The sequence below is a fragment of the Drosophila virilis genome, chromosome 2 (assembly GCF_030788295.1).
Source record: "Drosophila virilis strain 15010-1051.87 chromosome 2, Dvir_AGI_RSII-ME, whole genome shotgun sequence".
Classification (NCBI taxonomy): domain Eukaryota; kingdom Metazoa; phylum Arthropoda; class Insecta; order Diptera; family Drosophilidae; genus Drosophila; species Drosophila virilis.
The window spans coordinates 11,442,010-11,459,522 of NC_091544.1; the positions used below are offsets into that span (position 1 = coordinate 11,442,010).

The following is a 17,513-nucleotide window of genomic DNA, read 5'->3' on the forward strand; positions in this document are numbered from 1 at the left end:
GGTATGTTCAAGTTTTGTGCAAGTGTGTGTAACAGTCAGAAGAAGCTATTTCGGACCCCATTCTTTATCAAGGCGACGAGTTGGGTCGATCTAGCTATTTCTGTCTGTCTGAAGTATATATACTCGTATTCCAGAGGGTTGGACAAGTTGAAAACCTTATTATTTTCAGACAGAGATAATTCACCCTGCTTCAAGACTAAAGCTCAAAACCGAGGTCGAGCCTTTTAAGGTGTGCCGAGAAAATGGTTTATTTGTTTATGAAAAGAAACGTAAGCTGCGCTGGCAACTTGGCAGCCCTCGTGAATACCCTAATTGATGTACAATACAAATACAAGCTATACATTCTCGGTTGCCGTAGAGACTATCCTTGAAAGCAGAAAGTGCATTTAAATAGTTTTGAGCCCCGCAACAATTGTTTGCTATTGAAAGTTTGACGAGCCGTTCTCAATCGTTCCTGTAGCCTTGCGGCCAGCTCGGAGCCGTATCTCAATGGACATTTTTGTGACTTTCTGGAAACGTGTTGTGTTGTTGCCAGTCGAATTCGAGCTGTGTTTTGATTTTTTTTTCGTCCTATTTTGGCCAGTTGCCAGTCACATTGCACATTGTTAACTTTACATTTTAAGCAGATTACAAACAATGGACGAGCAGCAGCATACGAAGGGGCGGACTGTGATCTATGTATGTAGGTGCCCAAATACAGTCAATATTGTTTTTTTTTTTTACCGGTGAAAAGGGTGGTGGGTGAGGCTGGCACATGTCAACCGTATGCCCGTGCCCATCAGCTACAGGCTTTGTGTGTGCGCGCTTGAAAAGGGCTGTAATTGTTTGGCAGCCACTGTCAGTGACATGGTGCCTTCAATTTATTTTACGTTTTTATTTATTTTTTATTTGCTTTGTTTGTTTGGTTGCCTTAGTCGGTTGCAAACAACAACAGCAACAACAAAAATAGAGGCAAAAAGGACTTAATGGATGTCGGATTTTAGTATTCAATGTGACCATGTGAGCAACGTCCCAGCGATTGCCAACAATCAGCCAGATCCATGCTCCGGTGCTCTTGCCTTGATAATTGTTTAATTAAAGCCAACACCGGATTATTTTTGTCGCTCTTTTAAGGTCTAATTTCGGTTAGCTAAACCACAGCAGCAGCGGCGGCGACGGCAACAACTATTTGTCATTTGATTTTTATTTGGCATATTTGATGGACAGTTCGCGGTTGGCTTACAAAAATGTATTTGATAATGGTAAAATTGTAATAAAATAAAATTATAAATGTCTGCTCAAATTGTTTCAGCCGCAGCCTGCCAAGTGGCAAAGAATACCGCAAATAACTGATTCTCATTTCTGGCATATTTAAATACTTAAATGTGAAATTGGCTCTGAACATTAACAATAATTGCACTTTGGGACTTTATTCGATTGCTGTTGATGGCTTAATTGACAAAAGCTGAACAAATCAATTTAATTACTTTGTATACCCTGTAATATATTGAGTTTCAAAACGCTCCAATATCCGGATCAAACTTGCTTATCTAGTCTGAATTTTATTACTAATTAAATATACAGAAATATGTTTTTATTATAAGCTTTAATCCAAATTTTTTTCCGTTTTTTTGGTATCCAAAATTGTGAATTCAACTGCATATAGGATATCTAGGATCGGAAGTCGTAGGATATCTATAAACTCATCTAACTATTTCTTTTAATTGCATTATGTAATTTAATATTTCTCGGCACTCGTCGCCTGTTATTCGAACTTTTTTACACATTCAATTCAAATGACTGTCAAATCAAATATTCGAGCACACTTCAATTGAATATTTTATGGCGCGTTAAAATTGTTGCTCAGCTTTGGACGTTGATTGGCAATTGGGGGTCGCGGTGCCCGAACCGATTAAAGCCGCTTAAAAACCCTGAGATAAATATAATTTATATCTTAATTTGATTGCATTCAAATGCCACGTATAATTTCATTATTATTCCATTGGCCGTCGATGTGCTTTACGTTGCAGCATGAGCTGCATTCGGATTCCCACACCCACAACAGCTCCGTTATTTTCCACATTGTTTCGGTGTTTGATTTGATGCTGATGAGCGTGCGCATCATTTTATAATTAGTGGCAGTTGGCAAATTGCAAAATTGAGCAAAGCAGAGCAAATAACAATTAAAAATTAATCAGTCGAAACGGCTCGACTGCAAGATACCCTAAAGTGTGGGTGGAATAGGCGCCATCGAACAAATAAATTTCTTCAGCAGCCGCTACTGCGGCACACAAACGAAGTCCAGGGTCCTGGCCAACCCCACCCTACAGGGAGGCGCCTACAAAGGACATAGCCATGCGACCTACCCACGCGGCAAATTTTATTAAGCTATGTCCTCAATCCTTTTCTTTGTAAATATCCAATCATTGTAAATGCCCCTCAATGTAAATACCTTAGAAGCTAACAGAAGTTGAAACGCTTATACTTTATTTTTACAAGATTGCAGGGTATACAATAGATATATAAGCCCATATAAAATGCCATGCATATTGAAAGTCTTTTAATTCAATTGATGTTGCTGCAGTTTGCATTTTTTGTTGCATGCAAATGGAGCCAAGGTGAAAAGTCAGTTGGTTAACAATACAATTTTTCTCGCATTTCAATTATTTGGAATTGAAAACACAGCCACAATTTGCTGTGTGCGCCTTTTTGCATATGTCGGTTTGATAATTCGGCTTCATAAAAATACATTTGATCATTTGCATTGGTCGGTTTGAAATGCGCGCTCATTAACTCAATTGATTTTGGCAAATTAAATATTTCAAGCCAATTTAAGCGGTAGCCAGAAAATTTGTTGCATTTAAGCCGGCAATTTCTGGTTTCAATTTAACAAAAAACAAATGGAAATGCGAACGAAAATGGAAATGGAAATGGAAATGTAGCTGACAATGGCATCGAGCAACTGTATATCTACCGTTATATTGCACATTTGAAAAACAAAATGGCGCCAGAGCACGAGCGCGCTTATGAGCGTGTGTGCGAGTGTGTGCGAGTGTGTGTGTGTGTGTGTGCTGCAATAACTGCCCGCATAAATTCAACTTGTGCGAGTTTCGAGCAGTGGCAGCGATTATTGTGCGCCAGCTGAAAAACAAGTGAAACACTATAAAAACAACAACAGCGCCGGCTGCCACTGCCACTGCCACTGCGGCTGGGGCAACGAGCTCTTTGCCCCGGCGCCCACTTTTGCCACTACAGAGTGCAACAAATGCCAAAGGCAGCTTTATGTTTGTATTGGTTGCAAGTGTCGCCAGTGTGCGTGTGTGCGTGTGTGTGCTGTTGCCACTGTCCAAATGCAGCCAAATATTTGTTTTATGTGGCTAACACCATGAGCTGACATACGGCTCAATGCAGGCTAAGATTATGCCTAATTTTGCACTCATAAACATAGTTATTTGCATTTTTCTAAGAAAAATAATTTCCATTTCTTAAATTGAAGTAATTAATCAAATCGCAAAAATGCTAAAGCACGCTTAAATGTGTTTAATAATTTAAGACATTTAAGCAAAAATTTAATTTAAATTAAAATAAAATATAAGGCAGCAGCTCAATAAATCGAGTCAAGCTTCATCTGCCTGTCTTAGCAGATTTCCCAACCGAATTGCCCTGTCTTTCTATTTAAACATCCCTTAAATGTTAAATCATATTGTGTTTAATTGCTTTTGAAGTGCTTAAAGTGAAAGTCAATGAACTACGTGAATTGCTCAGAATGAAAACATGACTCAAGTTGGCAGCCGGCTATGTGTGGCACATGCAACATTTTGTTGCAAGCAATTTACTTCGGCATAATCATATTAAATATTCTCCACCTATTCGGTTAGCTAGCAGCTGCAACATCCTGAGGGCGTGCGCTCATCTTTTTGTCTAGCGTTTTGTACCTGGCATCGCCCAATGCGCTACCTCTGGCTTGCCGCAGCACCTGGCTGTGCAAAATTATACTTAAAAGCTGGGCGCGTCCTTTCGGGCCACAAACACACACATTCACAAAACGCCGGGGCGGAGGCAGACAGTCGGCAGTCGACAGCATGCGTGTAAAAGTCTACACACCCAACTTTTTAAGCTGCAGGCAAACACTTATGCACAAGTACACACACACTCCCACACACTCCCGCACACACGCACACTCACATAGTTTTTACTGTTGCGGTGATCGTCCTGTGCTGGCTCCTTTATTTTTCTTAGCATTTTTTTTTCTTGCAGGTCGTTGGCTTTTTGCCTCACATGGGCGTTTTTATTTTCCTTCCCCGGCAGTTAGCCAACTGCAAAGGCGTTCAAATTACATACAATTTCTTTCATAATACACGTAACACCCAACTCGCCCAGTACCCACATGGCTGACTGTATTTGGGCTCTGTTGCGGCATTTAGCGGCAGCCTCATGCGGGCATATACCATGTTTATGTGATTGTGTGGCTGTTTGTGTGTGTGTGTGTGTGTTTGCACACCAACCAAGTGCAATTATAATTTCTTAGCCTGACAGCGCCGGGCGGGGATAATTAAATTTCTAATCAGGTAAAAGGCCAGACGATGTCTTCGGCTTTGGCTTTCATGTGGGTTGTCTGGCTAGTTCTTTGCCCTTTTGTCAGTCTAAATAATTAACTTGTGCTGACATAGGCAAATATAAAATTCTATTAAATGCGATTCTTATGAACCAAACGCATTACAAATTTTAAAGTTTTGTGTAAACAGAAGAAAATGAGGTGGGTTGATGTAGCCAAGTTCTTCTATCTTTCGCCGATCTCGACATTTACTGAAGCTAGAGACTAGAAATTTAAAAAAATTTAAGAGATTTTAAGTGTATACACAGAAGTAAAAGCTAGATACTCAAAACATATACAATTAGTGATTGAGAACATTTCAATTTTTGAATACATTCCCTCATTAGAAAGGATCAATCTTACTTGTTTTGAAATACCTAATATTTGGTATAAAGCTTTTGATGTCGGAATTGCGCATAGTTTTATTGCGTATAAGTAGAATACAATATATATATATAAATCAATTGAAAAATACTATCCGGCAATACCTGTATACAACTCCTTGTTACAAGCTTAATTAGGTTTGAAAAATAAGTGAGTTTACCTGCAAGTTACACAGATGTTCCTTGCCTGAAGAGTGCAATCAGGCTGATTGATCCTACAAAGGAGCTTTAATTGTAATATTGCTGGCAAATGCAATCAATAACCTGTCATTACATTTGTTGCCAATTCTGCATTTATCAGTAAATTTAATTACCAAAAGGTTTGCGTTGTTTACAACTGATTAATGCACTCACACACACACACACACACACACACCAACGCAGATGAGTGCACAACCAACTGGCTTATTTATTTACACACACACACACACACATGGGTAGCCGTGGCAGTAGTGAGTGTGCGGTTGACCAGCAACGTACAGCTGCCATTAATAAAAGCATTTAAAACATAAGTAAAAGTTCGACTTTCCAGTTACCCTGTTAACACTTCAAAAATAAATCCATTACAATGGCTGATATCTGATTTCTTGATTCAATCCAATCGATCAGAGGACATATTTAACCTAAATTAAGAAATAAATAAAAGTATAGGATCAGCATACCCCTTCAGGCACTAAACCGTTACAGGGTACAAAACATTAAGAACGAAAAAATACAAGATGCCTTGGCCCGGAATATGCAACCACATTAAGCTCATAAATGGATAAACATTTATTGCAGTTTATTGAAAAATTGGCGGTTTCCATGCACAGAAGCTGCGACAGCAGCAGCCCAGAAAGTTTGCGCGCGAGTTAAGCGCATCAATTTCACAGAAGAGACGCACAATTTAATGCGCTACACTGTGCTGAGCGAAGCATATGCGTTCAAATAAGTCGTTTGGTTAGACAAAACTCGCATTCAGCGGGGCATCGCCAGATCTGAAGGCAACCAATATTTGGTGTTGCCATATCTTTAATACAATTATAAGTCCTGTTAAATATTTAACAGCGTGCAAATCTACCTGTTAAGTGATTCATAAGATCAAGTAAAAAACAAGGTGACAATAATTTGAATGCGATTGAGCAATAAAAATGCCTTCTTTAAGGTGGAAGAGTTTCTTTCGTTGCCTTATAATGAATTTATGGCTTGCAGCCAGTACAATTTATCTTTCTGGTAATTAATTAAGAATTTAAGAAAGTACCTGCCTAAGTGAATAATTGAAAGGCAATCTCTAATTGCAAACATTGCTTTGTAATTTGGTAGAAGTGTAATTTTACCTTCCTGTTGCAGGTTAAATAATAAAACAAATTCTTTGACATGTTTAAATCTAACAATCAACCATTTAACAGCATGTTAGAGTGCTTATCAACTCTAATAATAATATGGGAAATTGTAACTAAATATATTAAATGGGAAATAAATTACTTCCCCTCATCTATATCCTCTTAATATGTACCTAATGAGGCCACAAGAGGTTAACTAAATATGCTGAATTTTACTGATTGGACAACTAAAACAGCTCAAGCATTAAAATAAATGTATGTCAAATGTCGAAACAATATTGATACATTGATTGATAAGCGCAGTAAAGCTGAGCCATGTAATTTATGCGACTATAAATCTAGAAAATGTTCAATAAATTGCCAGAGCATTACCCATATCGGGGAAACCGACTATGTGTGCACATAATTTAAGCAAACTAACAGTTTTTCCCCGTTTCTCCTACCATGTATACCCTTGTGGAGGGTATTTTGATATTGTCATGAAATTTATAACGCATAGAAGCAGGCATAAGTAGCCTCAAGTATACATATAATAGTTTTACTGTACTCCGTAGGTATATGAAAAATATACTAAAATCAGAGCCCAAGAGGAAACAAATAAGCAAATAAGAATTTTTAAGTGTTTTAAATATTTTCCAACTGCATTCAATCAGATTAGTATTTTATATAATTCCTGTAAGAATAATCGGCCGAATATAAAGCTTTCGAAGAAGAGCATTTTCCATCCACATGCATAAAAAAGTATTTGATCTTCGGCGTGCCGTAGATAGCTGAGCTTTCTTGATTTCTTTTTTGTCGATTGCCTGGTTTATTTATTTAACATTTTATATTTGTGCTGCCTGCCTGCATTTTATGGCCATGGACTCACACACAAGGCGCTTGGGCTGCAGTAAATTAAGTCGTTAATATCTTGTTTATCATGGCCACCGCTGCTGCACAGTGCAGGCTCATATGTTGCAAGTTGGGGTCTGGCTGCCCCGTGCGTGTGCTATGTGCATGTTAATTACATGATTTATATGCATAAGTACATACATATGTGTGTGTGTGTGTGTGAGCATTGGTCTTGATTTATGAAATTAATTAAAAAGGATTTACGGCGATCGCCTGCTGCAGCAGTTCGCGACATAAAAAATATGTTGCATACCCCAAGGGCGCAGGCATTGAACATGGCAAATAACAAATATTAGCAACACACCCAAAGGGACACACACATACAGACACACATGGCAAGCCAGTGTTAATCACATTAACTAGCACACACGCTCACACATGCCAGCACACTTTTACCAAGATAATTCTATTTTCTATTTGATTGAGGCATAGTTTGCTTTGCTGCCGCACGTTCGCTCTCGCTCTCTTTCTTTCTTTCTCTGTCTATCTCTCTCTCTTTCTCTCTCTCTTTCTCTCATGTGTATCCTTTGAACCAGGCCAATTGCCGCTCGTTACTGCCAACTCATTATAACAGTTTTATTAGCAGCCACTGTAGATAGAAACCACTTGCCTCGCAACGCAACACTCGCTGCTCTGAATTACTTTATTAGCCTAATTAAATGCGCCACTTCTACGCAAAATGGCAGCGTTGCTGGCAAACTAAACACAAAAAAAAAATAAATAAAAAAAAAACACAATTAATGAAATTAGTAAAAGTGTTTCGCATAAGTAGCGGCAGTTTCTATCTAAAGCACTTTTCTTTTGCTACTAATTAATGTCGTTGAAGCTGTTCTTTAGGCCAATTTGGACCGCAATTCAAGTTAAAACGATGCTAAATCCAGGTTTCGATGGTTTTTATTTTTACCCCTTTTGGCATGTTCATTTAAACACATTCATCATGAAATACACTCGTTGCGGGCACGTTTAGAACCCTGCAGCAGCAGCAACAGCTGCAATGGGTTCATAAATGTAACCACAGATGCCAACGGCAGCAGCATCCTGTCCACGATTGCCATATGCTGTTGGTTGGCATGTAAGAATGATGCAGTCGGAAGTGCCCGACTAGGCGATACCCTGAACTCAGCTTCGAAGCCACACTCACAAAATGTTGGGGTTTTCAACGGTTACCCAACTAACCAACACTTTATACTCTTCAATACATGTAATTTCGCAAAATCACTCGAGCAAAAAATTTGTAGGAAATGCGCCGTTTACTCTCCGAGCAGTATGCTTTTCTCAGGATATATATGTGACATCCAGGTGTATGTATGCAGCTAAGCTTTTATCTACAAATAATAATTTTTAATTTTGGGGGAAATGATATGAACTGGCTTATCTCCTGCATTAAGTCCTTCTATTTCCTATAAAGTTCGACACGATAACTTAATCTGCATAGGCAGATATCATATCTCTCGCTTATATTGTTCTAGATGAGATCGCAAATGCCTCCTCCTGCCTGTTACATACATTTGCACAATAACAATTTACCCTTTCTTTAATGCGTTCAGGGTATAAAAAAAGTGCGATGCTATGTTGCTCAATGCTTATGGCATTCACCTGATACCGAATCTTCAACTGCAGCGACGAGCAGGAGTACACAAACGTACATATACATATATAACCTGCGGATTATCTTTGCACTCTGAAATCCCCAACTGTCAGGCTGCTTTTACTTTGGGGCCAGCGGCAAAAGGAAAGCCGCAAAAGCGAACGCAAAGTACAAAGTTTATTTTTTTGCTCTTTTTTTTTTCTTAACTGTCAGCCGACTACCTTTCCAATATTACCACATATTCATATGAGGGCGGGACAATGTGTGTGTACAGGAGCGCATTGCAGGTGAAAAGGGGCGACAGTTGCAAATAATCATAACTTAGCCGAGTTAAGTGTACTTAAGCTATTTTTTTGAAAATATCAACTAAGCCAAAAATATTGCATTGGTTCTCCTCAAGAAACGATTTTCATATACATATAAGAATATATTTAGCTTATAATTAAGTGGAGCTAAAATATATAAAGGACTTGCTTGGTAGCTTGGCTACAAGGTAGGCAACGTGGGTCTCTCTTAAAAATAAATTACAATTTATTGCATGCCAGAAATTCGTCCAACAGTTCGCCTGATATATCTGCTCTGTTGCCAGAGAATATTGCTTTCGGCACACAGTAAGCCGCGTTTTACTAAAGAAAGCAGCTTTAGGCTTTTCCTCTGGGAATTTTCACATATCTCAGGCTTAAACCTTCTTTTCAATATTTTTTTTTTCTGTTGACGTTTTTCCTTATCCTGTTGTATACCTTTTTGTATTCTTTTTTAAGAAGCTGTATCACTTTATTAAATTATTTAAACACTTTTGCCTTATTTAGTTATCATTAATTTACTTCTTACCGTGTTTGCACTAGCCCAAAGCCAGCCAAAAAGTTTATAAACTTGAGCGGCAAGCTGCATAACATAAACTTTGGCTTATCTGCGAGAGTGTAAAAGGTTTAGAGATAAGCCGAGAGCTATGTACGGTTAAGCCACACACTCCAGGACAAGCACACACACACACACACTTTCACATACACAAGCAACCAAACATACCTGCGGCGCACGCTGCATGCATTGAAATATTTTTGTTAAAAAACAATTTTTGCATCGTGCAGTGGAAGAGAAACAACAAGAACAACCGCAGCAACAATGCAGTCCACACAGCTACAACCACTATGTAACTTGGTTAATCCTATTGATTTTGATTTGAATACAAATTAGAATGTGCAGGTAAAAGTCCCTGGCGAGAACTCTGTCTGCAATATGGCAAAAGGATTTTTAGCTAAAAACTCTGAAGCTGGAGCTCCTGAATGGGAAGGCGAACAAGAAAGTTGAGGCAAAAATGTGTTTAACATGTGTACAGCCCAATCCCATGGATTATGCCGTGGTATTAAATTTCAATTTAAGCTGCAAGATTGCCAGCAATAGGGGCATGGCTGCCAGGCGGCCGAAGGGGTAGTGTAATACTCGAGAAGCGACGAAGTGCGAATGCCTTCTAAAACAATTAGCATGCCGTCTAATTGTTTGTGGATGGAAAGAGAGAGCAAGAGCAACTGCATAAATGTGTGTATGTGTGTGTTTGTTTGTGTGTGTGTGTAGGTGTGCTTTTGTTGTTGCTGTGTAGGATTTTAATACGTTTTAATGAAAAGTAAACTGAGCTGCTGCTGCCGGTGGGTGTGGCACGGAAAGAAAATGTGAAAAATAAAATATCTTAAAATATGATGAGATGGGCGGCTGCCAACAGGCTCGACCATATTTGGCAAGGACTCACTGTGCATTCGTGTGAGTGCGCATTTTAATTTCGCTTAATATTTTATTGCGTGCGAGCCTGTGTGAGTGTGTGGGTATGTGGGTGTGTGTGTGTAAACAGAAGGCGTATGGCAAGCCGTACTGTGCGGCATGGAATTTCAATTAAGATTAATTCGCGCATGTTTTGCCAGACAGTGTGGGGCGACAGGTCGTGCCCCCTTGTGCCAGCCCTACCCCACAACCTCACACGGCATGCACTTGGCAGCTGCGGTTTTTTCACTCAGCTGCACTCGGGTAGACGCTTGAGCAGCGATGCGTTATAAAGATGACGACGCGACAACGCAGAGCCCAGGTGAAACACTTGAGCGCCGCAAAATTGTGCCACTTAAAAGAGGGAGCCACCGCAGAAATAACAACAACAACAACAACAGCAACAAGAACGAGCACAAGAACAGCGATAACAAACTTGCCAGACCCAAAGGCAGCAGCAAATTACAACAAAATCAACTTTAATCATCGCTTGGCTAACAAACTGCAGCAGTAGAAAAATAACTGTAGCCTGCTTTTGTGCGCCAAAGTAAATGGCCGCGCATTAAGTGGCGCATTTCATCAACATCATAGTTACTGTTTTTCGTCCTTGTCACTTCGTCATCGCATCGCAGCCAACTGCCGCAGTGGATAGCTGAACCCTTGACGAGCAGTAAATATTTTTATTCAAGTTAATAATGCTGCACTGCTTTTGGTCCGTCGCCGGCTGCCCCGCTGCCCCGCTGCCCGCTGACTGCTGTCAGTTTGCTATCATTTGGCTCTCGTTTGAAGTTTGTTTTTGCTTATGCAACACGCCCGTTTACGTGCTAAGTCCTTTTAGTCCTTACGTCCTTTTGCCCAGCTATTTGCCAGCGCTGCTGTTGTGCTCTTGTTTACTGTGGTTTTCATCATCCGTTCTGTTTGTTCATTAGCCGGTCCAAGGAAACACCAGAAGCCAAAGCACAGCAGCGGCTACATTTTTACTCGCCACTTGTTTTATGTGGTTTCAAATAAATTGCCAGCCCTCATCCCAAACATTAAGCATAAATATTATGCCGCACTCTTCAGGTTCGCTTCAAAATGAACTAGCTGCCATTCAGTGCAACTATATTTTATCTAGTTATTCTCCATTGACACTAGCCGAAAGCCCCAAATCTGAGTAACCATCAAAAAGGATATTTAAAAATGGATACATTTTGAAAGAGCATTGCATATACCTATTTTCAAAATTGAACAATAAATTATTTGTGCCAAGACACAAGCCAGGTTAATGAATTTGCTTGATTTCAGCTAGTGTCATTCGACTATAAATCTTACATAACTTAAATGTATTCAAGTGCTTTCAATTCCTTGCCAAGTTGTTGCTATTTATGGGCCACGTTTTGCTGGCTAACTTTGGGCTAGCATTGGGGGAATAGAGCTGAGAATCCAGCTGCAATTAAATGATTATTTGCGTTCCTTATGCCGCCACCCCAGTTTCATTTTAATGACGCTGCAGAAATCTGTTCGCTGCCTGGAAAAGAAGGGCGGCTACTAAATAAACCAAAAATAATGACCAAAAACAATTAGACAGCATTTAGACGTCAATGAGTTGTGGACGCAAACCGCAATTAATATCAATTTATGTGTGTTGTTATATAATGTTTCCTTGAATACCTCACCTACATATATCATAATTAGCGACTGGTCGACTGACTGCGACCCGGAGAAGGCCTTGTGCGGGTTTTTATAGAGTTTTTCTTTGTTTTAAATTTTTTTTATTTTTTGCCTGGTTGCCTTTCTTGGAAAAGGTGCAATCATAAAATTTACATAGTAGTCAGAGTTGAGCACTTTAATGTCTTTGTCTTGGCTTTTGTTTTAGGCCAATTCTTCTGTGGTTCACTCTGTGATATTGGGGCTCGTTGTCCCTTTTTTTTCGCAGCGAGAGTGGCCTCGTTTGCATAATTTTCTACTTTGTGCTTTGGGTTCTTTTATTTATTTATTTTTTGTTTTTCCGTTTCTATTTCTAGCTTTGTCAGCGGCTCAAGTGTGCTAATATTTGGCTCAGTCAGAGATACAAAAGGCCGGAATTTGCAATTCCTTTTGAAGGGATTTGCCATTGTACAGCATGATTAATCTCTTTGATTTATAATGCGTTGGATCAATAAATACCAGGAATGTCCCTGGCTTACCCGTTCACTCGAAACATCTGCGCAAACAGATTCGTATCAATGAAAGCAAATATTTTATTGAGTATACACAGCAGGATGCAAAGGATATGCACTCAAATCAGTTGGACAATCATTGACTAACTGACTAGAATGTCTGACTTACTGATGGATTGGGAGAGAGTCGAAAAGGTCTATGCTACTTTGATTACTTTGATTTGATTAAATGCTAGGCAAGCTCATTTGCAATTTAAACATACCCGATAATAACTTGCGCAGAGATGCACGCACACACACACACACACCACTCTCGCACACGCGCACACATCTTTGAACCCCTCCATTTACTCCCTAGACATTACTGTGGTTATTGTCGCATACGTGAGCGGGTTGCATAATTTGGTCGCATATGTAAATAGACCCACCCACACACACGCACAAGCTTACACTCAAGCAAACAATGAAAACCAATTTGCAGCACCTCAGCATGCATGCATCTACCTATTAACAAAGCCCAACTGCCTTGCCTCCTCCATATTAGTCGTCGCTTCTTCGGCATAATTGTTATTATATTTGTATTAGTGTTAGTAATTTGGATGCATGCACATGCCCGCACAGATAATCATAATATGCTAGGTATATTTTCTTTACCATCCCGAAAATATATTAATTTTCAAGCAGTTGCCTGCTTCTTAGGTAATTTGATTAGCAATTACCAAAATCTTAAACGAAACTAATGCAAATATTAAACATTGCATTAATTAATGAAATACACATATTTACAATAGCCGGCACATTACTTAATATTTTTTGGAACGCATGTGTTGTTGCATTTAATTACATTTTGCAAGCTGATTTCCATTTTATAATTTCGCCAAGTCAGCATTAAATTTCATTTTGGCTTTCATGTTTACAATTGTTGTGTTTTACCCGAGGCTCTGCTGAAGTTTATTTAAGCTTGTTAAAATGAGAAATATAAATGTTGAACAGATTACAAACAACACTCATCTGAATATACAGAAAACCTTTTGTTCTGACTGCCTGAATAATTACTGATTATTTAACAGTTAGTTGAAATCTAATTGAAATATTTACAGTGGCTTACATATCTCATGAAATGAGAGAAGCCAATCGCGTCTTGAATTATATGAAACATTTCTATTTAAGTTCCAATTGGCCTCAAACTCAATTTCAAAGATCTGTGCTCAAACTTATTTGAGAATATGTAAAAATCAAGTGCATATGGAAATTTGTTTGATACATATTCGACCCAAAATTCTACTTCGCTTGAACAGAAAATGCGTCTTAAAAGCTTGATGCAAGTCGACAGGCTTCAAGCTACAAAGCACGTGACTTAAATGGATAGGAAATCGATCAACTTCAAACTCGTTTTCAATATCATATGCCATATCAAACTTAATAAGAGAACATCAAAATATTACGATGATAGTTTTATTTTCAATCACTGAAAGATAAATGAAATATTAATTTACAAACTTAGAATAAAGTCCTGAAATGGCCAAGTGCGGCCTGACAGATTATGTATAGATTTCATATTAAATCTAAAGTATATTTCGTTTCAACCATTAGTTAGCTTTAAACTTACGATTTCAATTTTAACACTACAAATAAATACACTCATGCTACTTGAAAACCTTACCGGTCTGTAAGTGGTAGACTATGAAACACTCGAGATTTATATGACTTTTTAATTTTATGTGTTTTAAGCATGATTACAAATTTATCCATTTCTTTATACCGTTTGGTTTACCTCGCTTCGTGCAGAAAAAAAGCCTTTAAATATATGGGCACATTGGAAAGTTGCAAAAACCGCTCAATAAAACTCTCAAGTGTTTGGCAAAATAGTCTGCTGGCTGCTCTGCCAAGACCCTAAAACCCAACCACCCACCTGTGCACCATCTGCAGCAGCGGCTCCCCTAATGACCGCAATGTGCGCGGCCATTAGTGAAACATATGGCCAGACGCGGGCATTCTTTAGCCAACTTTTTTGCCAGGCCAAAATGTAACTTAATTTTTGGTCTATGCCAGAGCGAGGCGGGTCAAGTCCCAACTTGTTACCGCTACTTGTCCCGATGCCCGATGGGGTAATTGCTCCCCGGAGTGCTGTAGCTACTTAGAGACATTTGGTGGGTTCAGACCTGGCACAGTTCAGCACAGTCTTCGGCTGTAGCGCGTTTTACTCTTTGTCAGCCATCTAGGCTTATTTATGGCACAGGCGACAGCGATAAAAAAGGCTAAGCATTTGGCTTATGTAGCGTTAAACTGGCTAACACTAAACTTCTGCCCAGCGAGCCAAACAGCGAAATTAGCGACAGTACTAAATTTTATTTCCGAAGTGATACGCAAAATGTACGGATAAGCCGCTCGCGTTTTACAAATTTAGCCAGTTAAATGGGTTTAAAGTTCTCGAGTGAAAGTTCAAAGGGCTCAAGCTGATGATCAACTTACCATCTCCAAGGTAACTCGGCTGAGCAGATGCCTGTCCAGATGCGGCCATGCGTGAGTCCCACGTGTGTGCGAATAACAGAGTGTGCGAGTGCGTGAGTGTTTGTGTGTGTGTAGTGTGTGAGCCTAAGCCAAGTCAATTTAACGCCCAGAGGGCAGCAAAGTAGCAGCACAAATAAAGACGCACTGCGTTCCAGGGATTGCTAGCTCATAAATAGTTAAGCAAGCGAAATGAAAGGCACAGCCTGTAAAAGAAAAAAAAAACGAGAAAATAAGTATATTTTCGGAACGCCGAAGATTTAATACACTTGTAGACCTATGCCTTACGGGCATACCTTGCTAGAAAACAGATTAACGGACAAACGAACAGACGGACTGACGGAGTAGGCTATATGTTGCTCTAGAATATATATTTTTTGTGAGATATAAACTTTCCTGCCTGTATGGCTTACGTATTTGCTGACAAAATTCATAATACTCTCCGCAAGGGTATAAGAAAGAAGGACACGGCACAGAGGACAAACACGTTGGACCCTAAATGAAACCAAAGGTGTGCGTCGTCTTAACAAAAGGTTCAAGCGCATTTTATGTATTTGTCAATAAAAGCCAAGCACACAGACATACACACACATACACAAGCATGCACAAAAGCGTAAGAAAATCAGGCTAAGTGTAACCATATTGACCTTCATCAGCTGCCGGGCCAGCTCCCAGTGGACTGGCAGCCGGCAACTGCTGAGCTAAGCAGCTCCCAAGTGGCATGTGTGTCCTTATAAATGCGTAAGTATGTGCGCCATTTGCAGTCGGTAACATACACGCACACACATACAGTTACCCTAAGGCCCACCCTTACCCTACACCTACCCTACGATTTAGCTGTGACTTAATGCGCGTTTCATGTGCTTCGATTGCTTTGCAATTAGCGCTACTTCAGCAATTTTCATCCCGACGTCCTGTGCGTCCCTAAGCGTCGCTAATGACTCGTTACTGCTGCATATGAAGGCTGCCCATGTGCTCATTGATTTGTAACAATCGACGACAGTTTTGTAATTGTGCGAGCGAGTGTATGTATGTGTGTGTGCTCATAAATTTGTAGTGCCCGTTGCACAACGCGGCGCATACGTAATGCGCTTGGCATACGTATGTACGCATATGTATAAGAACGTCAGCTCCAATTAGTCGTGTTTTCAAGTGGCTTTCACACTCACAACTGCCTTTGTATTTGCCACTTGTACGTGCCACAGCAGTCTTGCATGATGGCCGACTAACGAGCTAAACGCCAGCAGCAACAGCAACAACAGCCAACAACAGCAACAACAGCCAACAACAGCAGCAACGGTTGCAGCAGCTACAACAACAATGGCTCGCTCCGAATGTGGCACAATGGCTGTTGCAAGTCCGCGGGCGCTGCGTCCTGCAACACTTGGCGTGTGTCAACACTAAACATTTAAACATTTCGCTTGCTCACGCTTTTCCTATTTTATTATTTCTTTCTTTTTAATTGTGACATTGCGAGTGGGGCGCAGTAGAGTATCTAAGGCGGCTTGGGTGTGTATAAAATGTAAATGAGGCACAAACAACGGCGGCAGCGCTCATAAACATTAAATAAACACCAACAAATAATAATAATAAATAAAGCAACAAGGAAAGCAAGCGCAAAATGTTTACGGGTTTGATGGCAATAAATAAACAAATATGAAACGCCGCAGGACCCTTTTATTTTGATGACTGCTCATTTGGGGGCCTGCGTGACAGACAAAAGCCCAGCGGGCACAAATTTGAAGCTGTCAACAAATTTTCGAATTTATTTCTGGTTTTTTTTTCACAAAACATTAACAAATTACCAAAGCAAATGCCCAGCTGTGCGCCAGAGATATACAGAGCAAAACAAAAGCGGAAAAACTATCATGAATATTCGGTTGGAGCGTGTGTTCTGCCAGTGAATACACTACATTTAGCTTTAAAGTAAACTTTAAAGCACACTTACTCAACATTTATATATAAAACTGCTTGGCCAGACTGACTGACCAATGGACTGATTGATTGATTGATTGGGGAATTTTGTGTATCTCAAGGTCCACCCCAAGGTCCGAAAGTAAAGGAAAACTGTTGATTGCATGTTTTTGTTTTTTTGCTCGATTTCAAACATTACTTTTTTTTGAACTATCTAAAATGTCAATATCAAATTCAAGAAAGAAAATTTGTTTGACAAAATTTTTTCTAATATGTAAGGTAGAAACTACAAGCAAACATTAAGCATACATTGACAAATTAAGGTTAATGTTGGTCAAAAGGTGAACCAAAACGAGAAAAGGGGTTAGCATGAGAGAAAGAGAGAGAGAGAGAGACAGACAGTAAATTAATATAATCAACTCAACACATTTATATAATCAA

The 17,513-nt window shown here is 39.5% G+C and overlaps 1 long non-coding RNA gene across 1 annotated transcript; it reads right to left on the reverse strand.

Annotated features, from left to right (window-relative positions):
- Positions 1-11,729: 11,729 nt before the first annotated feature.
- On the reverse strand, positions 11,730-17,305 carry LOC116651814 (uncharacterized). Its single transcript, XR_004304815.1, has 3 exons — positions 17,107-17,305; positions 15,123-15,364; positions 11,730-12,019 (listed from the first exon to the last, which is right to left on the reverse strand). It is a non-coding gene; the product is annotated as an uncharacterized lncRNA (long non-coding RNA).
- Positions 17,306-17,513: the final 208 nt, after the last annotated feature.